This window comes from Anomaloglossus baeobatrachus, chromosome 1, assembly GCF_048569485.1.
Source record: "Anomaloglossus baeobatrachus isolate aAnoBae1 chromosome 1, aAnoBae1.hap1, whole genome shotgun sequence".
Taxonomy (NCBI): Eukaryota; Metazoa; Chordata; class Amphibia; order Anura; family Aromobatidae; genus Anomaloglossus; species Anomaloglossus baeobatrachus.
Genome location: NC_134353.1, coordinates 236,704,201 through 236,731,538, shown reverse-complemented (window position 1 = coordinate 236,731,538; position 27,338 = coordinate 236,704,201). Strand labels below are relative to the sequence as shown.

Genomic DNA, 27,338 nt, shown 5'->3' with positions numbered 1-27,338 from the left:
ATGTAGCTAATCAGTGAGCTTAGAATCTCGGCCTGACTTAAAGGGAATCAATCAGCAGGGTTTTTTTTGTTAGCTGAAGCCAGCATGCTGTAAGAGTTATGTCACACAACAAGCATGGCGAGTGCGTTCAGACCAACCGAGGTCTAACACACAACGAAAAACACACCTAAAAACACCACAGACAAGGGGGAACACCAGGAACACAATAAGAACGGTAGAGTTTGGGACTAGTGAAAGGGTAGATGGACACCTCCTAACCTCACCTGAACTGTCCCTGCTCTCCTAACCAGTCCCTATACAGTCTCCGCAACTGTTGCCGAGCAGCACCCTGGGTCCCTAAGAAACCCTATAGAGGCCCTGATTGGTGAGAAGTGGATGAGGTTAACTAAACCCACTGCTGCACTAAAGAATCAAAAGGGTAGCGGAAATAAACAGGGAATAAAGAACCAAAATGGAGAGGATACCACTTCAGGAGAATGCACAGCAGCATACAAATGGTTTGTATAGTCTGCAAATCTTACTGGGTGATCTGGCTATTTAAGCAAAAGGAGGTGCAGGTGCTGCTGACCTCAACTGCAGCAGAAACTGCTGGAGAAGCTGGCAGCAGAAAACTGTCATAAACCATTTGGGTACTGAAAGAAACAAAACCACATTTAAATGTGGATAAACCGATATGGGAGGCTGTCACTAGTCTTCAAAAACAGGGAGACGACCATGACAAGTGAACACTAAAAATTTAGGGATGTCTGTCTTGTAACAATCCAATCTGTTGTTTATTTGCTATGTTTTTTTAAGCGCAGGACAGTTGTTATTACTGGGACTACAAAGTCACACACATGGCAGTCAGCAAGTCCACTCCTCTGATTGACATCTCACTGCCAATGTACCATCTCTGTTGAGAGCCTGAGTGGGACAGATATTTCCGCTTCGCTATATGACTTAATCTAAAAATTTTGATTGTGTCAGAATAGCTGTAACCAGAAATCTAAGTGCTACATCATTGGATTCAGAATCTCTTTGCTTGCTTCATGCTGCCCTCAGATGAGGTAGCAAAAACCTGCTGACAGATTTCTTTTAAATGCACAAGCCATTGTCACGCTTGCCAGGTATGACAAAAGTGGCAGGGGTGTTCAGACCTAAACACAACAAACAAAGGGGACACTGAGGACACTATAACAGCGTGTGGACCTGAAGCTAGTGAGAGGGGTAGGTGGGACACCTCCTATCCTCCCCTGCAGCTGTTCCTACTTTCCTTGCCAGTCCCTATATAATCTCCACAACTGTCACTGAGCAGGAATCTGAGACCCTGAGAAGACCCTATAAATGCCCTTGATAGTGAAGGGCCGGTGGGAGATGCTAGCCCCACTGTTGCACTAACAAAACACAAGGTAAGGTAAGACAAACACGGGGGAAATAGTAACAAACAAAGATAAAGCCTGGGTACTGGAAAACTTCTCAGCAGAACCTTCCTCCACAGTGGCCAGAGAACAATAAGTTTGTATCTTCAGCAAGGATTGCGGGGAAACACCTCTATTAAAACCTGTAGGAGCGTGGCTACAAAGCAGCTGCAGCTGAAACACTCAGCTAGAAACTGCTGGACAACAAAACTGACATTAACTCATGATGCACTGAAAGAAATGAAAACGCGTTTAAATATAGAGTCCAAGATGGAAATGAGCAACCACAACCCTGAACCCATCACTAGTCTCCAAAAATAGAGAAACAATCGTGAAAGCCACTCAAAGGTGCTGAGCTCACTGAAGCACTGTAGACATGATGTCAGCACTGAAGACCCCTACAGGGGAGCACCAGCACTTAGACTTAGGAGACTTAGAACTGAAGTCAGGGAGGGTGAGTAACGTTGAATTGAAAAAGCCATGTATCATGGTCCTAGTACAGACCATGATGGATAGACTGTCTGATAGTCAACTGAGATGAAAATAACAGCCTCAATGGCAGTCAGGTTTGGGTCAGGAGACCCACAGCCACCACAACACACTATGAGCTTAATTTGGCTTACAGCACAGTTTATTGCCTTAAAACAAACTGCAGCTGGGGGCCACAAGATTTCCGAAGCTGGAACTCTCTTTAAAGAATTACTCTAGTGTATTTTTTAACCCTCCTTTCTCTTTAGCCATCAGTAATATGTGCACAGTGCATGCATTAAATACTTATCCGTTACTGACTTCTTCCATTTCCTTCGCTTTTGTCCTCTTCTGCACCATGTGACCACATTTGTAGCTAGCCGTAATTTAAAACTTTTTTCCATATAGTGCTGCTAAGGGAACCATTATTTTTTTAACTTTATACAGCTCTTAAGTCTTCAAGATTTCTTTATGATATTATAATGTTGAACTATAGTATGTATCTACAGTGGGGAAAATAAGTGTTTGATACACTGTTGATTTTTCAAGTTTTCCAACCTACAAAGAATGGAGAGGTCTGTAAATTTTATTCAAGATAGATAAAGAAATAGACATGAACCACACATCAAAATGCATCAGTTAATCTAATGCTGTAAGGCAAAAATGTATGTACCTGAACATGAGGTTCTTGGTTTAACATTCTGATCAGACTGTATGAAGCCCACTGCAATGTCACGGCAAACATCTGTGTGAGTTCCTAACTTTTTTGAAGCCTTAACCTCATAACGACGGCCGTACGACTTAAAGCGGCGGCAAAACAGGGTACTTATTCTGTTCCGCCGCTTTAAAGCGGCGGCCCGAAAAAACCCTGTAGCGCCCCCCAGCGACCGAAAATCTCGGAGGTTTCAGCTACCGGGGGTAGCTGAGACCCCCCAGATTATGAATCGGGGTGTTTTTTCTGCACCCCGTTAATGCGATCGCCGGTATACACCGTATACCAGCGACAACATTAAAAAAAAATAAATGGCCGGTAAAATTGATTTATTTCTCATCTGACGTGATCAAACATGTCAGATGAGAAATAAATATGAGCCCTTAGTGCCCCCAAAGCCCCCGGTACCGGAGAAATCTATCCAACACCCCCCTCCTCCGGAAAATCCAAGATGGCGCCGACGCGCGCTGAAAACTCCTGCCGCCGCCGGCTCTGCATTCATTTCCCTCCGATCTGAAATGATCAAACATTTCAGATCGGAGGGAAATGTCCTCCCCCTGACCCCTCCTCCGGTACACCGGAGATCTCTGGTCCCCGGAGCCCCCTCCGGTTCTCCAGAGCCGCCTCCCCCCTCCCCCTCCGGAACGTGGAAGATGGCGGCCGCATTCATCCTGCTCTTTCTGCCGCATGTGACACGTCACATGCGGCAGAAAGTTGTCCCCAGGTCCCGCCGTCACCCCCCCGTCACACCCCCCCAGCCCCCGGTTTTACGTTATCTGGCTGCTTTTGCTCCGGCCCCGCGATCACGCCGCCTCCTTCTTGAAAGCTGGCGGCGCATGCGCAGACAGCGGCTGTCAGCTGGATCCCTGCAAGCAGGGACGCTGACGTCGCTGCTGCACAGGCTGCTGCACTGTGGACCGGGGGAGGGTGAGTGCGGTAATTTGCAGCCACACTCCTCACATGGAGAGACTGCTGTTCTAGAAAATGGGGGGTACGTTCTGTGAGCGTGCCCCTCATATTCTAGAATGAGGTTACTGCAGGTCACTCTGCCCTAGGTTGGACCGGGTTAGTGTGAGTGTAGTATTCTCAGATTACTGCACCCACACTGCTCATGGAGAGCTTGCTCTTCCAGAAAATGGGGGATACGTTCCCTGAACGTGCCCCCCATATTCTAGAAGATCCAGAGTCGGCGTGGGACCTCCAAAATGGATTACAGCGACCGAAATTTATTTTCAATAAATTGGTAAAAGAGGAATGTTTCGGGGAGTTTTTTTTTCAAATACATTTTTTTTTTGTCTTTATTTTTTTCTATTACTTGACTGGGTTAGTAATGTCGGGTATCTGTTTAGATGCCGTGACATCACTAACCCCAGGGCTTGATGCCAGGTGACATTACAGCTGGTATCAACCCCGTATATTACCCCGTTTGCCACCGCACCAGGGCGCGGGATGAGCTGGAGCGAAGCGCCAGGATTGGTGCATCTAATGGATGCGACACTTCAAGGGGCGGCTGCGGCCTGCTATTTTTAGGCTGGGAAGAGTCCAATAACCATGGCTCTTCCTACCCTGAGAATACCAGACCCCAGCTATCCGCTTCACCTTGGCTTGTGATCTAATTTGGGGGGGACCCCACGTTTTTTTTTTTTTTAAAAAAAACGCCTGGGGAGCCCTCCAAATTGATCACCAGCCAAGGTGAAGCTGTCAGCTGTGGTTTGCAGGCTACAGCTGTCTGCTTTACCCTAGCTGGCTATCAAAAATAGGGGGGACCCCACGTCGTTTATTTTAATTATTAATTTTTTGGGGGGCTAAATACAAGGCTAGGCACCCTTTAGTGCCACATGAAAGGCACTAAAGGGCGCCAGCTTAGAATATGCAGGGGGTGGGACGTTATATTTGTTTGACATCTATCCATTCATCCATTGTAGCATTTTAGGCTGTGTGCCCACAATCGGGGTTTGCAGCGTTTTGGGCGCAGAGTGTGTCCATAGTGTTTTCCCTGCGTCCATAGTGCTGCGTTGTGCAGTAGAAGCACAGTGGAAGGATTTTTAGAAATCCCGTGCCCACTGTGCTTCTTTTCTCCGCAGCATACACTGACGTGTGGCGCAGCTTCCCGAGCCTCAGCATGTCAATTTATGCTGCGGAGATGAGTGTTCTCTGCAGGTAGCATAGAGCTCCACAGCGGCCTGAACCCAAATCGTGGGCATGGGCAGCTGCGTTCTCCCGTGGACAACACTCACATCTCTGCAGGAAGGCTGACACTGTGTACTAGACGCCGTGTCGCTGGATCATGGCCACATAGCCTAAAAGTGAGACATTTGTTGCTACAGCAACATTTTTGTGAAGTACCTGTGGATTCAAAATGCTTACTATACTCCTGAATAAATTCCAGTTTCCAAAATGGAGTCACTTGTGGGGGTTTCTAATGTATAGGTACCCAAGAGGCCCTGCTAATGTGACATGGTGCGCGCAATTTATCTCAACTTTTCCATAATTCAAATGGTACTCCTTCCATTCCAAGCCCTCCCATTTATCCAAACAGAGGTTTTTGGCCACATGTGGGGTATCCCTGTGCTCATAAGACATTGGATAACAACCTGTTGGGTCCACGGTTTGTTGTTGTCTCTTGAAAAAGTGAGAAATTTGATGCTGAAGCAACATTTTTGTGAAAAAAATGAAAATTTTCAATATGGCAACCTAAGCTTATCAAATTCTGTGAAGTATTCGTGGATTCAAACTGCTCACTATACACCTAGATAAAAGCCTTGAGGTGTCTTGTTTCCAGAATGGAGTCACTTGTGGGGGACCGCCACTGTTTAGGCACCTCAGGGGCTCTCCAAATGCAACCTGGCGTCCGCTATTGATTCCAGCCAATTTTGCAGTCAAATGGCACTCCTTCCCTTCCGAGCCCTGCCATGCGCCCAAACAGTTGATTTCCACCATATAAGGTATCGCCAAACGCAAGAGAAATTGGACAATAAATGTTATGCCGATTTTTTTCCATTTACTCTTGTAATAAAAAAAAGCTACCTGGTTGAAATAACAATTTTGTGGTAAAATTTGATTTTTTTTTTTCATGGCTCAACGTTATAAAATTCTGTGAAGCACCTGGGGGTTCAGGGTACTCGCCAAACATCTAGATAAATTCCTTGAGGGGCCTAGTTTCCAAAATGGGGTCACTTGTGCGGGGTTTCTGCTGTTTAGGTACCTTAGGGGTCCTCCAAATGTGACATGGTGCCCGCAATCTTTTTCAGCCAAATTTCCTTTCCAAAATTCAAATATTGCTCCTTTTGTTCCAAGCCCTCCCATTTGTCCAAACAAAGGTTTCAGACCACATGTGAGGTATCACCGCGCTCATAAAAAAGTGGTTAACAAACCTTGAGGTCAAATTTTTGGAATTACCTCTTGAAAAAGTGAGAAAATTGATGCTAAAGCAACATTTTTGAGAAAATTATTAAAATTTTCAATATGACAACGTAACGTTAACAAAATCTGTGAAGTACCTGTGGATCTAAAATGCTCACTATACCCCTAGATAGAAGCCTTGAGGGGTCTAGTTTCCAAAATGGTGTCACTTGTGAGGGATTTCTTCTGTTTAGGTACCTTAGCGGACCTGTAAATGCAACATGGTGCCCGCAATCTATTTCAGCCAAATTTGCTTTCCAAAATTCAAATATTGCTCCTTCTGTTCCGAGCCCTCCCATTTGTCCAAACAGAAGTTTCTGACCATATGTGGGGTATCGGCGCACTCATAAGAAAGTGGGGAACAAGTTTTGGGGTCCATTTTGTTGTGTTATTTCTTCTAAAAGTGAATAAATTTTTAGGTAAAATTTAATTTTGCTTTTTTTCATTCCACATTGCTTTTGTTCATGTGAAGCACCTGAAGGGTTAATAAACTTCTTGAATGTGGTTTTGAGTACTTTGGGGGGTGCAGTTTTTATAATGGTGTCACTTTTGGGTATTTTCTGTCATCTAGGCCTATTGAAGTCACTTCAAATGTGTTGTGGTCCCTAAAAAAATGGTTTTGTAAATTTTGATGTAAAAATGAGAAATCGCTGATAAACTTTGAACCCCTCTAACTTCCTAACAAAAAAAAATGTTGTTTCCAAAATTGTGCTGATGTAAAGTAGACAAGTGGGAAATGTTATTTATTAACTATTTTGTGTCACAGAAATTTCTGGTTTAACGGTATAAAAATTCAAAAGTTGAAAATTGCTAAATTTTCAAAATTTTTGCCAATATTCAATTTTTTTCATAATTAAACGCAAGAAATATTGTCCTAAATTTGGTACTAACATGAAGTCCAATATGTGACAAAAAAACAATCTCAGAATCACCGAGATCCGTTGAAGCGTTCCAGAGTTATAACCTCATGAACTGACACTGGTCAGAATTGCAAAATTTGGTCTGGTCATTAAGGTGAAAATTAGCTCCGTCACTAAAGGGTTAAAGGTGCGGCACCTCAACAGTACACCAGCAGGGCAAGTGACCTGGTGCCTCAAGAAGTGATTGTTCCTGAAGAAGGAAAGTGGTTGCTGCTGGAACCATCCTGGCTGAACTGTTCGTGCCGGATAGACCGGTGCCTGACAAGACAGCGATTGAATTACGCCCAGATCAACAGTCATCCTGGACATTTGCAGTCAAAGTAAAGGGACTCGAACCTCCTACTGAAGAATGGAATGGACGTGTGATCATAAATCATATGGGGGTGGATCATGAGGACCTGACTTCTGGGCAACTAGAGCAGTTGGAGGACGTCCTGTGGGAACATCAGGAAACCTTTTTGCGGCATGGAGAAGACTTCGGTTGCTCTCATACAATTGAGCATGAGATTCCCATGGGGGACACCCCGCCCATTAGAAAACGATATTGTCAGATTCCCCCTATGCTCTATCAAGAAGTGAAGGGTATAGTGGTCAGTTTGCTCAATAATCAAGTAATACGAGAGAGTCAAAGCCCCTGGGGCAGCCCCCATGGTCCTGGTCTGAATGAAAGATGGGATCCTTCGATTTTGTGTGGATTATAAAAAGTTAAATGCTCACACGGTACGAGATGGATATCCGTTGCCTCAAATTGAAGGGTCTCTGTTGGCATTAGGAAGGGCCAGATATTTCTCAACATTGGACTTAGCGAGCGGCTATTGGCAGGTACCGATTGCTGAGAAAGACTGGGCTAAGACAGCATTTGTTCTGCCAATGGGGCTGTACGAATTCAATCAGATGCCTTTCTGACTCACTAAAACCCCGGGAAACTTCCAACGCCTGATGAAACATTGCGTAGGTGATCTGAATTTTGAGTGGGTCCTGATATATTTGGATGACATTGTGGTGTTCGGAACATCATTCTAAGACCATCTCGAGAAATTGCGCCAAGTGCTCCGACGGCTCAGCCGTCATGGCTTGAACATAAAACCAAAGAAATGTCAACTGTTCAAAAGTCGTATAGAGTATTTAAGCCATGCAGTGACCCCGACGGGGTGTTACCCGCAGCCAACAAGGTCCTGGCGGTCCAGGAGTGGCCCCCTCCCAGTACCTAGCGGGAGGATCAGGCTTTCTTGGGGTTGGCGGGGTATTATTGACGCTTTGCGCCCAGGTTTTCACAAGTTGTGGATCCTCTGAATGCACTTTTAAGAGGGACAGCATTAGGCCCTCATGACCGCCCTATCCAATGGGGTCCCAGCAGCAAAAGGAATTTGAAGAGGTGAAAGCCGCCCTAACTAGTGCCTCTTTGTTGGCGTTTGCTCGGTTTTATGACCCTTTCCTCTTGTACACAGATGGTAGTCTTCATGGGTTGGGGGCGGCACTGGCACAAATGCAGGATGGCTGAGAGCGAGTTATCGCCTATGGCAGTAGGTCTTTAAGAGACACTGAGTGCAACCCGGCTAACTACAAGGGCCCAGAACTACTCGCCCTGGTGTGGGCAATGACCGAATGCTTTGCCGGGTATTTACCGGGCAAAACACTGTGGAAAAGGAGCGCAATAGGGTCTTACCCGACAAACAAATGGGGTATGATTCACAGAGGTTACTCACCAAGTGTGGTTGTGACAGTCACAACCACTATGCAGGCATATGAAATAGGTCAAAGGCAGCAGTCATCCCTGTAATGGATAGTATAGATGAAGAGATGGATGTTTGAAAACCGCGCCAAAGACCACTAGTGCAGGAGATGGATTTAACGTGACTTTATTCCATATTCAGGTCTACGCGTTTCAGGAGCGTCCGCTCCCTTCCTCAGGACAATACAGGCACAAGCAACATCAAAATCACATGTGATTTTGATGTTGCTTGTGCCTGTATTGTCCTGAGGAAGGGAGCGGACGCTCCTGAAACGCGTAGACCTGAATATGGAATAAAGTCACGTTAAATCCATCTCCTGCACTAGTGGTCTTTGGCGCGGTTTTCAAACATCCATCTCTTCATCTATACTGGGTATTTACCGGGAGCTGAGGTTAGTGACTGATAATAATCCTCTGGCTCTCTTGAAGAATGGAAAATTAGGAGCATTGGAGCAGCAGTGGGTCACTCGCCTTGCTGAGTTTAATTATCAGATTAAGTTTCGCTCTGGGCGAGAAAACGGAAAAGCGGACGCGCTGTCAAGGGTACCACTTGGGTCTGCAGGGGAAAGTGTTGATGACAAATTGGAAGACACCAAAACCCCCGACTTGAGACAGGTACCTATCTTCCATAGTGTGGTACACTCAAGTGGGGTGGCATCCAGAATGCCGTGTGTCCGGGGCAAAATGCCTTCAGATTGGGCAAAAGACCAGAGCGAGTGCCCAGACATTACACTAGTGCGCGCTTGGGTACAAAATGGGATTTGGCCATGTGCAAAGGACAAGGCCCAGCTGTCCGCAGAAGGAATTAAATTATTGACACAATAGGATAGGTTGTTTGTGGAAAAGGGCCTCTTGTATCGTAAGGTGTATCTGCCATCTGAGCTGCAACACCGGTATCAGCTGGTAATTGCTGTAAAGTTGGGCCCGGTGGTCGCTCGCAAGGCGCATGAAAAAGGAGCCCACTTTGGAAGTGAAAAAAAACTCCAGTGGCTACAGCGAGTCCTTTATTGCCCTGATCTGGGGGAATGGTGGCAAAGGCATGTCGGCAGTGTCGGGTCTGTGGGCTCAACAAGAGTCCCGAACAACAGGCTCCTACGCAAACTATTAAGACCTCTGTTCCCTTAGAATTGCTCATGATTGATTATGTCTTGATAGGGTACTCAACGTCTAGGTGCTCCTATTGCTTGGTAATGACAGATCATTTTACTAAATATGCGATGGCAGTGCCAACAAGAGACCAGACGGCGGAGACGGCGGCTAAGGCCGTATGTCAACATTTTCTGCAAGCATTTGGGTGTCCTCGAAGGATACACTCAGATCAGGGGGCATGCTTCCAGGGGACCTTGATGGAGGGGCTGCATCAACTGTATGGTATAGCACATTCGATAACGACGCCTTATCATCCCCAAATAAATGGGGCTTGCGAGCGATTTAATCATACCCTGATACAGATATTGAGCACCTTGGAAGACGGGCAGCAGGCTCGCTGGCCCGATTACTTCTCTAAACTAATGTGGGCCTACAATAACCGGGTGCACAGCACCACTGGCTACTCGCCATAAATGTTGATGTTCGAGAGGCCCAGGAGGGATATTGAAGATTTGAACATGCCCGATCACTCCTATGATTCTCCTCGGGCTGCATCTGAATGGGTTCTAGAGCATCGGCGACAACTAGAAGTGGTGCATCAGATGGTGGGTAGTCGATTCAGTCTCATAAGGACAAGCGACCGATGCAAACAGAGCCCTTCATCCTGGGGGATAGAGCGTTAGTAAGGGTCAAAGACCGACGGGGAAACTGGATGACCATTGGGAAGCAACTCCCTACCGGATAGTAAAACGGTTGATCCCTAAGATTCCAGTCTATGAGGTCGTGCCGGTGGGGACTGGGGGACCTACTCGTAATCTTCACCGTAACATGCTACAGCGGTGTTGGTTCGAAGACATGAATCCCATTTAGACAGAACCCGAGACTGCTCCCCAAAGAAGGGGAATTCCTGATGTCTTTGAGTTTGATGATGTGCCTTCCACTGCACCTGTCAACCTGGCCCCTGTGATAGATTTTCTCCCGTGTGGAGAGAATGTTGAGTCTGAAACATGCCCTTTCTATAGGTGGGGAATTAGGTCAGCCACCTAACATGGATGATGGGTCACAAGGTGCCTAACTTTGGGAGGGAACAGCATCATGTGCTCCCTCTGATGACACTGCTGAAGAGTCTCCAGCACCCTTGAGGCCTGAATCTGTCGGGGTGGGCCTCAGGAGAACCACTCGCCCTACAGCGGGAATACCCCTTCAGCGCTATGCACATGACGAATTTGAGTGGGGAGGTCTGTCGGGGATACCAACCTCTAGTGGGGTGGAGTGTGAGAGTCTGAAATGTGATTGCGTCAGCAGAGCAGTAGGACCCTGTGAGTTCTGCCTGCCTGCACTGATCAGTAGGGTTTTGGGTCAGAGACCTGTAGATGCAAGAGTTACCTCAGAGAAAGTGTGCTGAGCCCAGGCTGCTTGAGAGAGACAGTTGTGTGACTGCAGGCTAAAAAGAGTCTGAAAATAGAAAGAGATCAGAGAGACTGTTGGAGACTATTTTTCATTATATTTTCCTCACAAAAGGACCAGGAGCTGTGCTGAAGAAATTGGACTGTGTTGTGTGAGAGAAAAGAGCTCCAATTTCCTGAAGGGAGGGCTGTTCTCTGGACCAAGGTAGCCTTTGTTCTGTCTGAGGATTACTACAGAGCTGTGGGCCTGAGAGTGTGTTTTGTGTGTAGTAATTGGCTAATATCAACTAAAGGCCCTGTCACACACAGAGATAAATCTGCGACAGATCTGTGGTTGCAGTGAAATTGTGGACAATCAGTGCCAGGTTTGTAGCTGTGTACAAATGGAACAATATGTCCATGATTTCACTGCAACCACAGATCTGCCAAAGATTTATCTCTGTGTGTGACGGGGCCTTTAGTCCGGTGTCCCTGCATGGTAGGACCGGGGTGAAGACATCCTTAGAGCAAGAAAAAGATTTTTGTTTTTGCTTTTCTTCCTTATTTGGAATTATATACAGCAGACTTGGATCACAGGCCTGTGTGAAACTTCCCTTGACGTTAACGGTACCATAGCTTTAAAATACCCGAGTATCCCTTTGTTCAGTGTAAAACCAACGTTGGTAAAATTTAAGGCTGTATTATTAGTGGTGATAAGTTATACTCAGTGCGCCATCTCAGAGGTTCCCTCAAAGTGCCCCCATTGGATTTACACCTCTTGCCTTTATAGTTAATTGTTTTTCTTTGTTGGTGAGTAGGTAAATTTATTCCCGGTTCCAGAGGTAATATACATAACCCGGGAACGCTGAGATTGGCGCATTGATTCCAGCTAAAAGCTGAGTGTGTTAATTCCACTTTTGTGGTGCTTTGAGGGGTTCTTAAGTCAATCATTATTTATTCTGAATAATACTTTAATTCTCAACCCAGTAAGGAACCCTTGCTTATTTCTGCCTCTGTCTCGGTTTGTGACCCACTGGATTCTCTTTGGACCTAAAGTCATTACACCTTCACCTGTTCTCAGTGTTTCCCACAAGATCAGTTAGGCACCCTAAGGCGGGCTTTGCACACTACGACATCGCAGCCCGATGCTGCGATGCCGAGTGCGATAGTGCCCGCCCCCGTCGCAGCAGCGATATGTGGTGATAGCTGGCGTAGCGAAAGTTATCGCTACGCCAGCTTCACACACACACTCACCTGCCGTGCGACGTCCCTGTGGCCGGCGACCCGCCTCCTTGTTAAGGGGGCGGGTCGTGCGGCGTCACTGCGACGTCACACGGCAGGCAGCCAATCAGAGCGGAGGGGCGGAGATGAGCAGGATGTAAACATCCTGCCCACCTCCTTCCTTCCGCATATCCTACGGAAGCCGCAGTGAGGCCTGTAGGAGACGTTCCTCGCTCCTGCGACTTCACACACAGCGATGTGTGATGCCGCAGGAGCGAGGAACAACATCGGACCGTCGCGTCAGCGTAATCATGGATTACGCCGACGCTGCACCGATGATGCGATTACGACGCTTTTGCGCTCGTTAATCGTATCATCCAGCCTTTACACACTGCGATGTCGCATGCGATGCCGGAAGTGCGTCATTTTCAATTTGACCCCACCGACATCGCACCTGCGATGTCGCAGTGTGCAAAGTGCCCCTAAGTGATATGAAAGAGATTAAATGGTCTGTTCTGAACATTTACTTTTTGTATAAAAGACTCTGTGTGCCCTTCAACATCAAATACTTTCTCTGTTAATTGGTGCAACTTTTTTCCGATAGCTGTAACCACAGCCATATAAAAATATTCAAGCCTAGAAATATAGTTCTTCATGTCCTCTTTTGTTAGTATGGCACTTTGCATGTACACCTGGTCTGAGGTATTCCCACACAGTTTCCACCTGAGATGAATCCCCTTGCAGGAATCTCTTTAAGGCTAAGTTCGCACACTGCATCTTTTTGACGCTGCGTTTTTGTGCGTTTTTGCCCGCTAAAAACGCACAAAAACACACCTGCGTCGAAAAAACGCATCAAAAAACGCATGCGTTTTTGTCGCGATTTGGTGCGTTTTTGGCTGCGTTTTGCTGCGTTTTTGATCTCTGCGTTTTGCTGCATTTTTCCAATGCATTGCATGGGGGGAAAACGCAGAAAAACGCAGGAAAGAACTGACATGTCCATTTTTTTTTTTTAACTCAAAAACGCAGGTAAAAAAACCAGATGTGTGCGGACAGCAAAAATGAAAACTCATAGACTTTGCTGGGGAAGCAAAGTCCTGCAGTTTTGAGGCCAAAAACGCACCCGAAAAACGTGCAAAAACGCCGCGAAAAATGCACTGTGCGCACATAGCCTAACTGCCCAGGGGGCGAAGGGGAGGAACAAAGCATTGAATGAACCCCCTATAGAGGAGCTGATGCTGCTAGCTGCTAGTTTGTTTCATGTTGCCTTGATTTTGAGCAGAGATACTGAGTGTCTGTGCCAGAGGAGCAGGAGCCCAGGACCTATTCATATCATTAGGCTTGCACCTTATTGATGTAAGAGTGATCTCCCTGCCTGGCATTTCACGAAGAGGGATCCTGTGCATAGGAAAGTGTCTGTGACCGCCGTGGCTTTGTGCTCCACTGCGTCATTCGCCTCTGCCTGCTCTGATCATGGTATTTTTGCAGGCAGAAGGGGAGAGGCGTGTATTCCTGTAAAATCCTCCTCCTCCGTTGCCGGGGAGGATGAGTGCCAAACAACATGAGCCATCGTGGAAACAAAAGGCACAGGCAGGGACACTGCAGAGTTTCTAAGGGAACATCTAATTCCAGCTGGAGAGACCACAGAAGGGCATCAACTTGTCAGAGAGATGCTCTCATAACTTTTTGCAGCATTGGGATTGATAACACCAGATATGAAGACTCAGGCTGAGTCTAAAGTCATCCCTCGGGCAGGAACAGAATGCTATGTGTCCTCCCTCCTCCATATCCAGGCAATGCCCTCGTGGACTCTTTGATTTGAAGAATGTACCAAACTGTCGATTTGGCCAACATTTCTGCTATTTCCCTAATTCTGTTATCTCTCTGCTTTGACAGCATGTGTTTCGTTCACAGCAACAGCTTCATATTGCAAATGCCACAAACAGAATAAGCTCCAGACCTTTTATCTGCCTAAATGTTGATGGATTAATGAGAGAATAGCCCATGTAGCCTATTAAAAAGCTTCTGAGATAATTGTCTAATTACTTTTTTTAATATAACTTGTTTTTTTTTTTTTTGTTTTTTTTTTACTGCACTATTCTAAGTCCTGTTGTGTATAAATATGTGACTCTTCAGATTTTGTGTTATACCATGCCTGATGAAGAGACCCGAGTAGTCTCGAAAGCTTGCAATTATTACCATCTTTTCAGTTAGCCATTAAAAGGTATCAACCACTGAGGACTTTCTGTTCTTTTAAACAAAATTTTTTTATCTCTACTGGCTAACACGGTACAAAGATATATTTTACTTGTAATTACTTTTGGTCTTTTTAAAAAGAGGCAGCGGCATATAAAAGAGCTATAATTAATAAACTTTTACTCCAATTAGGATGTGTATACCCTTAAATTAAAGCTAAGAATCTGCACTTTAAGCCCATATTGATTATATAATTGTACTATGAATATGTTTTCATAATCAGCCAAAATTCCAAAACTATCTAAATATTTCTGGACCTTACTGTATTATCTCAAATCATACTTTATCCCCAGCAATAATGGCTGCTAATAAGCTATACTAACGATGTTGTAGACAGTGTTCTCTCTGACCTGAGATATCTGGAAAGAAAAGAGTTAAACCAGCCTAATGATGAGGTTAACAAGCACAATAACAGATAAACCACTCTGAAGAGTCTGATATTTTTAACCTCATCTTTTGCACAGCATATGTCTTAGAGGGAACGATGTTCTTGGGTTCTTAGACATTAGTGTTGTTTGTCAACATCATACTGGAGAATAAGAAACCCACCTCAACATGGGGATAGACATGGCACTGGAAAGCCATGCCTGCAGTAGGTCATGGCAGGACATCTTAGTAAAGATAGGGCAAGCTGTCTTCAATAGACCACCATCACTAGTTTATAAACTGTGTTGCTTCTTGTTATGCTAAAGGCTATGACCTGCAGCCCCCAATCACAAACAGAGTGTTCAATTTTATCCATGCCCTGACATGCGTACATTGCACTGCGGTCGGTTGAATTGCGCGTGCAGTCCGATGTTTCACATGCACCCATAGACTTGTATGGCTGCGTGTGAGCTGAGACTAACTGTGAAGCGCAGCATGCTGCAATTCATTGCTCATGCCAATATAGCATAAGAGAAGAATCGCAGATGGACACTGCCGCAAACATTTGCACTAGTGTGAGTGCAATCTGATGTTTTATCAGATTGCACTTGTCCATGCAAAATGCAAGTGGAACCGAGGCTTTACTCAGTGTATTCTGACTTGCTGTGCGTGTTTCAAATGTGCAACATGCCAATTTCTCTTGTAGATTTGCTGAATTTTCAGTGCAAATTTTTCTGCACACACGGCGAGTAATACAGAGCGAGTGGAATGCGATAAAAAATTGCATTTAATTTGGACCAATATTACTCTATGGGGCAGCTCCCATGAGTGAATTTGTTCTCAGCCCGGACCGAGAAAACAGTAGCAGAATGCTGTGGCTTCAATGAAATTCTGTTTCACTCGCACCCATTCAAGTCTATGGGGCGAGAGAAACATCGCATTGCTCTCGCATTACACCAGTGTGATGCGAGAGCAGTGCGATTCTTGCATCAGCCGGCTACTGAGGAGATAGGAAGACAAATCCCTCCCTCCCCTCCTCAGCGCTGGCCCTCCTGTCCGCACCATCGGCCCTCCCCACCGTGCGGCCCTCCCCTCCGCAACTGTGGTCTGATCACACGATCAGACCACAGTCGCATGACACTCGCATGACACTCGGCTCCCACTGTTCTGCGAGCGTGTGTCGAGTGTCATGCAAACACTCACACAAATCCCGGTGTGGCCTCAGCCTTAGACTTGCATGAGATGAGGAAAATCCACAGGTACAGTCATATGAAAAAGTTTGGGCACCCCTATTAATGTTAACCTTTCTTATTTATAACAATTTGGGGTTTTGCAACAGCTATTTCAGTTTCATATATCTAATAGCTGATGGACTGAGTAATATTTCTGGATTGAAATGAGGTTTATTGTACTAACAGAAAATGTGCAATCCGCATTTAAACAAAATTTGACCGGTGCAAAAGTATGGGCAGCCTTATCAATTTCTTGATTTGAACACTCCTAACTACTTTTTACTGAATTACTAAAGCACTAAATTGGTTTTGTAACCTCATTGAGCTTTGAACTTCATAGGCAGGTGTATCCAATCATGAGAAAAGGTATTTAAGGTGGCCACTTGCAAGTTGTTCTCCAATTTGAATCTCCTATGAAGAGTGGCATCATGGGGTCCTCAAAACAACTCTCAAATGAGCTGAAAACAAAGATTATTCAACATAGTTGTTCAGGGGAAGGATACAAAAAGTTGTCTCAGAGATTTAAACGGTCTGTGTCCACTGTGAGGAACATAGTGAGGAAATGGAAGAACATATCAGAAAGGCAGAGAAGAAGAATGGTGAGAACAGTCAAGGACAATCCACAGACCACCTCCAAAGACCTGCAGCTTCATCTTGCTGCAGATGGTGTCAATGTGCATCGGTCAACAATACAGCGCACATTGCACAAGGAGAAGCTGTATGGGAGAGTGATGCGAAAGAAGCGTTTCTGCAAGCACACCACAAACAGAGTCGCCTGAGGTATGCCAAAGCACATTTGGACAAGCCAGTTACATTTTGGAAGGAGGTCCTGTGGACTGATGAAACAAAGATTGAGTTGTTTGGTCATAAAAAAAGCATTATGCATTAAGGCAAAAAAACACGGCATTCCAAGAAAAGCCCTTGCTACCCACAGTAAAATTTGGTGGAGGTTCCATCATGCCTTGGAGCTGTGTGGCCAATGCCGGCACCTGGTATCTTGTTAAAGTTGATAGTCGCATGGATTCAACTCAGTATCAGCAGATTCTTCACAATAATGTGCAAGAATCAGTGATGAAGTTGAAGTTACGCAGGGGATGGATATTTCACCAAGACAATGATCCAAAACACCGCTCCAAATCTACTCAGGCATTCATGCAGAAGAACAATTACAATGTTCTGGAATGGCCATCCCAGTCCCCAGACCTGAATATCATTGAAAATCTGTGGGATGATTTGAAGCGTTCTGTCCATGCTCGGCGACCATCAAACTTAACTGAACTGGAATTGTTTTGTAAACAGGAATTGTCAAATATACCTTCATCCAGGATCCAGGAACTCTTTAAAAGCTACAGGAAGCGACTAGAGGCTGTTATATTTGCAAAAGGAGGATCTACAAAATATTAATGTCACTTTTATGTTGAGGTGCCCATACATTTAAACTGGTCAAATTTTGTTTAAATGTGGATTGCACATTTTCTGTTAGTACAATAAACCTCATTTCAATCCAGAAATATTATTCAGTCCATCAAAATTATTATAAAGAAAAATGGTTAACATTAATAGGGGTGCCCAAACTTTTTCATATGACTGTTAATAATGCATATAGGTTTTTAATGCATTTCTACGGCGGAGATGCATAAAAACACAAGTAATCTGCACATGATTATATCAAAGTTTTATCAAAGCCAAATTCCAGCAAATATAAACACAAAACAGCTTTTTATAAACATGACACACAAATAAGAGACAAAAACCGCTTTATAAAAAACAAGCTAAAAATACATGTATAAAAATGTAATGTAAAAACGCAAGGAGCCTAATTCACATAAGAGTTGTAGAAAAGTTTCAGAAATTCTGCAACACCAAAAATTTACCAAAAATTCACTTTGGAAGAGTAGCCTTGAATGGAAATTAGAGAGGGGTTAATAAGGTTGAAAAATTAGAGCAGAAATTACAGGTACAAGAAAACATATTTATTAACAAACTATACTTATACTTACATACACCATCATTTTCAATCAGGCTTTATTGCAAAAACCATAGAAAATGAGCTACATTTTATCAAAAAATAAATCCTTGAAGGAAGCTTTCACGTTTGGATTTTGTTTGGGGCCAATTTGTTACTTATCGGATGTGAAGCTGCTTTGTTTCTTACAGCAGCAGCTTGTGCTCAGGATCTATGGGGTTAATCTTCCCTATCATGTTGTAAAAAGCATTCCATTTCTGTTCTCCAGACAAAGGGTGTTAAAACTTGCTCATTTATCGTCAAAACACCTATCAACTGGGCTGAATCCCACCTGCTCCATCTTTTAGCACCTCCCTGGGAACATCCTTCCTTGTCACTGCTCATCAGTCTTCAGCTGGAACCTCTGCTTTTTTATTCATTTTCTTTTCACAGGATTGTGTTTCCTCTGATTCACTTCTCCAAGAAAGCAATACTTCTAATAAACTCAGCCTCCATCAAATACTTTCATCTATTCATTACGGCCTGCACACTTTGTGGAAAACATTTTTCACTGTCTGCACATCATGTTTAAAGTTGTCATCAAACCTTTTTTTATCACCAATAGAGAGAAAAAGGAAAAAAAGAGATTGAATGTTTTTTTCCTGCCACACGGCTCTGCACATCTAATCTGGAAGCAAAGTATTACCTTTTCCAAGATCAGGATGGAGCTGATTACTGCTTTAGATCAGAGAAAACATTCTTGTGTGTGTGCATATATATATATATATATATATATATATATTTATATATATATATATATATATATATATATATATATATTTATATATATATATATATATATATATATATATGTGTGTGTGTGTGTTTATATAGAAAAACAGATAAATATAGAAGAATACTTTATATGTTGTGCTGTATACATATATGTGTATATATAAATGTATTTGCTACACCTGCCAAAATAAATCAATATAAAACTGCATTAATACAATAAGTAATGTGAAAATAACTAAATAACTTCAATGATTTGCTGAAATCGATTCTTACATCTTTGTAGAGTTTTTTTTTACTCTCGCCAAACTGTAAGGGTTAACATCATGTCTTTTCATGTGTATTCTACCCAGAATCCAGCTGAAAAATCGCCACAAAAGCCCCCCATAAAATAAACATGATGCACAGCAATGCAGAAATGATATGGCTGTGCACATGTGTAAGATGGTGGTCGAGTTCCTAACCCTGTGTTGTGAAATATATATGTATGTGAAAACATGTAGAGTGGTGTTATGTAGGAATGTATAGTGAAATGTATAAGATGTGGCAGAGAGTTGAGAATGTTCCTATGTAGAGGTGTAGCTGTATTGATGATGTAATGTATGTGCATTGGTATAAGGTGTAATGTTTTGTAGTAGATAATGTAGGATACTTAATAAGGTATTATAAGTGTTATAGGTCTTCAGGTGAAAGGTTAAATCTGCCCGGCAACAGACAGTTGACAGTTGTGATTAGCCTATAGGGGAGGAGCTAGTGCTGAGGGAGAGAAGTGGTTTCTGTGGGAACATCAGTTAAGGCCCAGACTGTAACAGAAGCAGACCTCAGGTCTCAAAAGCAGCAGAGCCGCATGATATGAGTGTCATGAAGAGAGGGAGACCAGTACATAGAATAGTGTGATCAAGGAAAAAAGGGAACAACTGACAAAGAGAAGGTTGTGACCGTGACACAGAGTGATCAGCGCACTGACTGAAGGAACAATTGACAGATCGAAATGGGTCCTGGTGCAAGAAAGAGCAGGACAAGGAACAAAGTGAGTGTCTTAAGCGAGTGTCCCTGAGGTGTCTTCAGTAGCTTATAGCTCAGTGCAGCCATATTGGCAACATCCCTCTAGGAGGTAAAAGACGTGGAACTGCTTGAGGAGGAGAATGATTTCAAAGGACTGTGATTTGGTACTAGGCTGGGTAATGTTGGGAAGAAAAGTACTTGTGGAGATTGAAACAACTGAAGTGAAGAATGTTGTCACGCTCCCCGGGTCCTCGGCTCCCCTCCCCGGGTCCTCAGCTCCGCTCCCCGGCTCACCTGCCACGCTCCCCTCGTCCCAGCCTCCGGTGCCCGTCCTCCATAGGTCCTCTGGTCGCCGATCCCGGCGTCCGACATCTTCCCAGGCCCTGGCCGGCTCTCCTGCGTCCTCCTCGCAGCCTCCTTCCCTGGCTTCTGGCACCCGGGCCGCGCGCATGCGCATTAGGGCACGCGCGCGGTCACTGACCCTTTCTTAAAAGGCCAGCGTCCAGTAACAGGAAATGAGGTTAGTCAGGTTCAGGGTATAAAGGGGGTTCTTGTCCAAGGGGGCGGGGCCTGATCTTCGTGTTCCCTGAGCTAGGAGTCAGGTCTCCTGGTGTTTATGTGCCTGTACTCACCTATCTCTCTTTGTAGAGCCGTACCTGCCTCGCCATCCAGTCTGCCGTATCCCGAACCCCGCACGCTGTCCGTCTGCCATCCGACAGCACCTGCCATCTCGGATCCCTGCGGTGACCCGTCATCTTGCTCCAGAGGTTCCGGACTCCGCCTGATATCATCTCGGCCTCCGAACCTGAGCTACGTCACCAAGACTACCTTCTGTGTCTCCGTGGTCCCAGGGACTCCTCCGCTGTCTTCACTTGCACGGACTATCCTGCTGCCCTTCAGTGCTTCAGCTGCCGGACTCCCTACCTCCATCTTAGAGTTCGGTCCAGTGGATCCACCTCCTGGGTCTGCCCGACCGCCCGGCCGTGACAGTAAGATCAGGCCATGGATCCCGCTGCTGCACTAATGGCCCTGCAAGAGGAACTCCAACGCCAGCGTGAAGTCCAGACCCGCATGCTGCAATTCATGACCTCCGTGGACACCCGCCTGTACACATTACAAGCATCAATGACGCCTGCGGCACCCAGGTCCCCCGCCAGGCAAGCCATGGCTCCCGTACCAGTGGCAGCCTCTTCAGATGCTTCCCGACTCCGTTTGGCGTCACCTCCTCGGTATGCTGGAGATCTCAAGACCTGCAGGGGCTTCATAAATCAATGTTCCCTTCACTTCACGCAGCTGCCACATCTGTTCGCCTCCGACCAAGCCAAGGTCGCCTTTATAATGTCCCACCTAGAGGGCGAGGCGCTGGCGTGGATGAACCCCTTGTGGGAGAAGGAGGACCCCATGACCAAGGATCTTCAACAGTTCCTACAGGCCTTCCGCAGTACCTTTGACGAGCCAGGACGCGCCTCTGCCTCTGCTTCATCACTCCTCCGCCTACGTCAAGGGACACTGACGGTGGGTCAATACGCCATCCGTTTCCGCACTTTGGCTTCAGAACTCGGGTGGAATAATGAGGCCCTAACAGCCGCCTTCTGGGAAGGACTCTCGAGTCGCATCAAGGATGAGTTGGCGGGTCGGGACGTGCCCTCCACCCTAGATGCACTGATCGCCCTAGCAACTCGTGTGGACATACGTTTTCAGGAGCGCTCCAAAGAGCTATCTCGGGAGAGACGCCCGGTACGGCATTCTCCTCCTCCGCAGAAGTCCTCCGTTCCTCAGTCATCAACAGCTGGGATTCCCGTCCACGAGCCCATGCAGATCGACCGAGTGCGGCAGTCTGAACGACGTCGAGCAGAGCGGCTCGCCCAGGGCCTCTGCTTTTACTGTGGTGAGGACACCCACCTGCTACGCTCCTGTCCAGAGAGGCCGGGAAACTCCAAAGCCTAGGGTTGGTAGGAGAGGCCACCCTAGGTGCTGGGACCCTCTCTGACCCAGTTACATGGACAGTGCAAGTGACCACGGGAGAGACGCGGTTCACGGCTGATGCCTACCTCGATTCCGGGGCAGCAGGCAATTTCATCCAGCAGGCCACGGTGGACAAGTACCGGGTGCCTGTCATGCCACTCGACAAACCCCTAGTGATTGCCTCGGTGGATGGGAGGCCTCTCTCTGATACCATCTCCTTGATCACCAGGCCTGTCGAACTACGCATCGGTGCTCTTCACACCGAGAACATCGCTCTCTATGTTCTCCCACACATGTCCCACCAGATCCTGTTGGGACTCCCATGGTTGCGGACACATGAACCATCGGTTAGCTGGGGTACTGGCGAAGTCACCCGTTGGGGCTCTTCGTGTCATGAGAGGTGCCTAAAGTCCATACCACCCCTCCGACGACCTCCGGTTCCTGAGACCCTAACGGGGCTGCCTTCGGCCTATTGGTCCTTTGCCGATGTCTTTGACAAAAAGGAATCCGAGGTACTGCCGCCACATCGTCCATACGATTGTGCCATTGACCTGCTTCCAGGGACAACCCCACCTAGAGGACGGATATATCCTTTATCTCCAGCCGAAACCAGGGCCATGTCAGATTACATCTCAGAGAGCCTAGCAAGAGGGTTCATTCGGAGATCCTCCTCTCCTGCTGGAGCAGGTTTCTTCTTTGTCAAGAAGAAAGAGGGAGACTTACGCCCATGCATAGACTACCGGGGTCTCAATCAAATCACCGTGAAAAACAAATACCCCCTGCCGCTCATTCCCGAATTATTTGACCGGCTTAGAGGAGCTCGTGTGTTCACCAAGCTGGATCTTCGGGGTGCTTACAATCTGGTACGCATCCGCTCTGGTGACGAATGGAAAACCGCGTTTAATACGCGCGATGGACATTATGAGTACTGCGTGATGCCCTTCGGTCTGTGTAACGCTCCTGCCGTCTTCCAAGAACTGGTGAACGACGTGTTTCGGGACCTTCTCTACATCTGTGTGGTTGTTTATCTAGATGACATCCTCGTCTTCTCTCCGGACCTCCAAACCCACAGAGAAAACGTACAGCTGGTCTTACAAAGACTGAGAGAGAATCGCCTGTACGCAAAGTATGAGAAGTGTGTCTTTGAGCAGTCTTCCCTCCCCTTTCTGGGGTACATCATCTCTGATACTGGACTGCAGATGGACCCCAAGAAGGTCTCCGCCATCATCAACTGGCCTCCGCCTTCTGGACTGAAGGCAATCCAACGCTTCCTGGGATTCGCCAACTACTACCGCCAGTTTATCCCGCACTTCTCTGCCTTGACCGCTCCTCTCTCCGCTTTGACCAAAAAGGAGGCTAATCCTAAGGACTGGTCACCTGCGGCAGACGCCGCATTTTGTTCTTTGAAGCGAGCATTCGCCTCCGCCCCTGTACTCCACCGACCGGAGTTAAACCGCCAGTTCACCTTGGAGGTGGATGCCTCCTCCTCAGGAGCCGGAGCAGTGCTCATGCAAAAATCCTCCTCCGGGAAGATGGTGACCTGCGGTTTCTTCTCTAAGAGCTTCTCAGCACCCGAACGTAATTACACCATCGGTGACCGAGAACTACTGGCGGTCAAACTGGCTCTGGAGGAGTGGCGCTACCTCCTGGAAGGAGCAGTGTACCCCGTGATTATCTACACGGACCACAAAAACCTGGAATACCTGCGGTCCGCTCAGCGACTGAACCCACGGCAAGCCAGGTGGTCCTTATTCTTTGCCAGGTTTGACTTCCAGCTCCACTTCCGACCAGCGGACAAGAATGTACGCGCTGATGCCTTGTCTAGGTCTCTCATGCCCATTGAACAGGAGGAAGAGACCATCCAGCCTATCATCTCTCCTAGCAAGATTGTTCCGGTGGCTCCTGTCACTCTGGCCCAGATACCACCGGGGAAGACCTATGTCTCGGAGACCGACAGGCTAACGGTCTTACACTGGGGTCATACCTCAAAAACAGCCGGCCATGCAGGCCAGAAGAGAACATGGGGTGCGATTGTACGCCATTACTGGTGGCCATCTCTTCGCACGGACGTCGCCGCCTTTGTCTCTGCCTGCTCCTCTTGTGCCAGAAACAAGACGCCCAAACACCTCCCACATGGCCGCCTTCTTCCTCTGCCGATACCTTCGATGCCGTGGCAACACATAGCAATGGACTTTATTACGGACTTGCCATTGTCATCCGGGCACACAGTCATATGGGTCGTGGTGGACCGGTTCTCAAAAATGGCCCATTTCGTTCCTATGGCTGGACTGCCCTCTGCTCAGGAACTCGCGGACGCTTTTATACAACACATCTTCCGCTTGCATGGCTTTCCATTACACATCGTATCAGACAGAGGAACTCAGTTCACCTCCCGCTTCTGGAGGGCTCTCTGTAACCATCTGGGAGTGACTCTGGACTTTTCATCTGCATACCATCCTCAGTCTAATGGCCAAGTAGAGAGGGTCAATCAAATCTTGACCTCATTTCTACGTCACTATGTTAACGCCCATCACGACGACTGGTCCGCTCTTCTACCTTGGGCTGAATTCTCCCACAACCACCACATCAGTGAGTCGTCCTCCAGCTCTCCCTTCCATGTTGTTTACGGACTTCAGCCTTCCATCCCATTGCCTGTATCCCCCTCTTCGGATGTCCCTGCTGCAGATACAGTAGCCCGTGACTTTGCCACCATTTGGGACTCTGTCAAGGTGTCTCTAGGACGTGCTTCCCTGCGGATGAAGAGACACGCAGACAAGAAACGCCTGGATCCTCCGTGTTTCTCTCCTGGAGACCTCGTCTGGCTTTCTTCCCAGTACGTCCGCCTGAAGATACCTTCATACAAGCTGGGTCCTCGCTACATTGGGCCGTTTAAAGTCCTCACCAGGATCAATGAGGTCTCCTACAAGCTGCAGCTCCCGGCCACGATGAGGATACCCAACTCGTTCCACGTCTCCCTGCTCAAGCCGGTGGTCCTTGGTCCCTTCTCCGCTGCTGCCAGTCCAGCTCCTCCACCTATTGCCGATGATGACATCTATGCGGTAAGGGATATCGTGGCCATGAAGACCGTACGAGGTCGGCAGTTCTTCCTGGTGGACTGGGCAGGGTATGGTCCTGAGGATAGGTCCTGGGAGCCCAGGGAGAACGTAGGCACTCCTCTTATCCGTGCCTTCATGTCCCGGTTGCGGGGAGGGGGGCGTGGGGGGGGGGTACTGTCACGCTCCCCGGGTCCTCGGCTCCCCTCCCCGGGTCCTCAGCTCCGCTCCCCGGCTCACCTGCCACGCTCCCCTCGTCCCAGCCTCCGGTGCCCGTCCTCCATAGGTCCTCTGGTCGCCGATCCCGGCGTCCGACATCTTCCCAGGCCCTGGCCGGCTCTCCTGCGTCCTCCTCGCAGCCTCCTTCCCTGGCTTCTGGCACCCGGGCCGCGCGCATGCGCATTAGGGCACGCGCGCGGTCACTGACCCTTTCTTAAAGGGCCAGCGTCCAGTAACAGGAAATGAGGTTAGTCAGGTTCAGGGTATAAAGGGGGTTCTTGTCCAAGGGGGCGGGGCCTGATCTTCGTGTTCCCTGAGCTAGGAGTCAGGTCTCCTGGTGTTTATGTGCCTGTACTCACCTATCTCTCTTTGTAGAGCCGTACCTGCCTCGCCATCCAGTCTGCCGTATCCCGAACCCCGCACGCTGTCCGTCTGCCATCCGACAGCACCTGCCATCTCGGATCCCTGCGGTGACCCGTCATCTTGCTCCAGAGGTTCCGGACTCCGCCTGATATCATCTCGGCCTCCGAACCTGAGCTACGTCACCAAGACTACCTTCTGTGTCTCCGTGGTCCCAGGGACTCCTCCGCTGTCTTCACTTGCACGGACTATCCTGCTGCCCTTCAGTGCTTCAGCTGCCGGACTCCCTACCTCCATCTTAGAGTTCGGTCCAGTGGATCCACCTCCTGGGTCTGCCCGACCGCCCGGCCGTGACAAATGTGTGCTTAATGATCCTCTGTGACACTGAAATAAAGAAGTGGCCTGTCCATTCTTTGGGCAGTTTCTGCAGGGAAGTCACCCACGCGCTCTACTTGAAAGTTTAGAGTAAAATACATAGTAAGAATGGCGACATGAATCGCTTCAGGAAACTACTGCCATTTACCTGCAAAAGCTCATGAGGTGCTTAGGCATCTAAACGACACCTTGTGTACACAGCCTAATAAGAAAAGTAACATGAGACAGCTCATGCAGAAATCCATGCAAAGTGGTCTGTTCTTGGACCGCAGTGCACAGACTGGCTACACTTCTACAGACTGGAGCATGGCAGTTTCATATATTTCTATGAGGCTGTGACGTTCAGGTTCGAAGAGTCACAGCCTTGCAGTTCAAAATTGAACCAATTTTCGCAGATGAGCCATAAAACATTTAGTTATCTGAAATACCTGTCCCACTTATTGTCAGTCCTCACTGCTGTCAAATGATACCACTCTTTTGACTCCTGAGTGGTAATTAATTTTCCATACCAGGCATGTGCCCTCGGACATTGAATAGCATTAAGAACTATTCAACCATGTATCAAAGTCTGACTGGCCTGTGTATCATAGGGACCACAGCCATGAGACCAATAGTAAGAGATATTTGACAGCAAGTAGGTCACCCTATGAGACCCCTTGCTTGTGTCAATTTTTGTTATTATACTTTGGGGTGCTTATTATTGGATTGTGTATATCAGACCTTGATTTGCAATATATTTATTTTCCTTAAGAATGCATGCTGTCAAATATTTTTCTTCCTTAAGGGCGCTTTACACGCAGCGATGTCGCTCGTGAAAGCACCCGCCCCCGTCATTTGTGCGTCACGGCCAAATCGCTGCCCGTGGCGAACAATATCGCTAGTACCCGTCACACCAACTTACCTTTGTAGCGACATCGCTGTGGACGGCGAACAGCCTCTTTTCTAAGGAAGGCGGTTCGTGCGGCATCACAGCAATGTCACACGGCAGGCGTCCAATAGAAGCGCAGGGACAGAGTGCAGCCGCATGAAAGTCATGCCCACCTCGTTGCCGGAGGACGCAGGTACGGTGTTGTTCGTTGTTCCTGGGGTGTCACACGTAGCGATGTGTGCAGCCTCAGGAACGACGAACAACCTGCGTCAAGCACCAGCAACGATATTTGGGAAATGAACGACGTGTCAACAGTCAGCGATTTGGTGAGTATTTTGCATCGTTAGCAGTCGCTTGTATATGTCACACGCAACGACGTCGCTAACGAGGCCGGATGTGCGTCACGAATTCCGTGACCCCAACGACATCTCGTTAGCGATGTTGTTGCATGTGACGGGGCCTTTACACTTCCAAGCGTTAAAGAAACATAGTTAAAGGGTGTGTCTGAAACTTTAAAAAAAAAAAAAGTGTCTAAACACTACATGGAAGGTAGTTATTACCTACCCGTCTGTTGTGCCC

At 47.1% G+C, this 27,338-nt stretch overlaps 1 pseudogene; it reads left to right on the top strand.

Annotated features, from left to right (window-relative positions):
- The first annotated feature begins 1,773 nt into the window (after positions 1-1,773).
- The window catches only part of LOC142295396 (uncharacterized), a 64,982-nt pseudogene continuing 39,417 nt past the window's right edge, over positions 1,774-27,338 (top strand).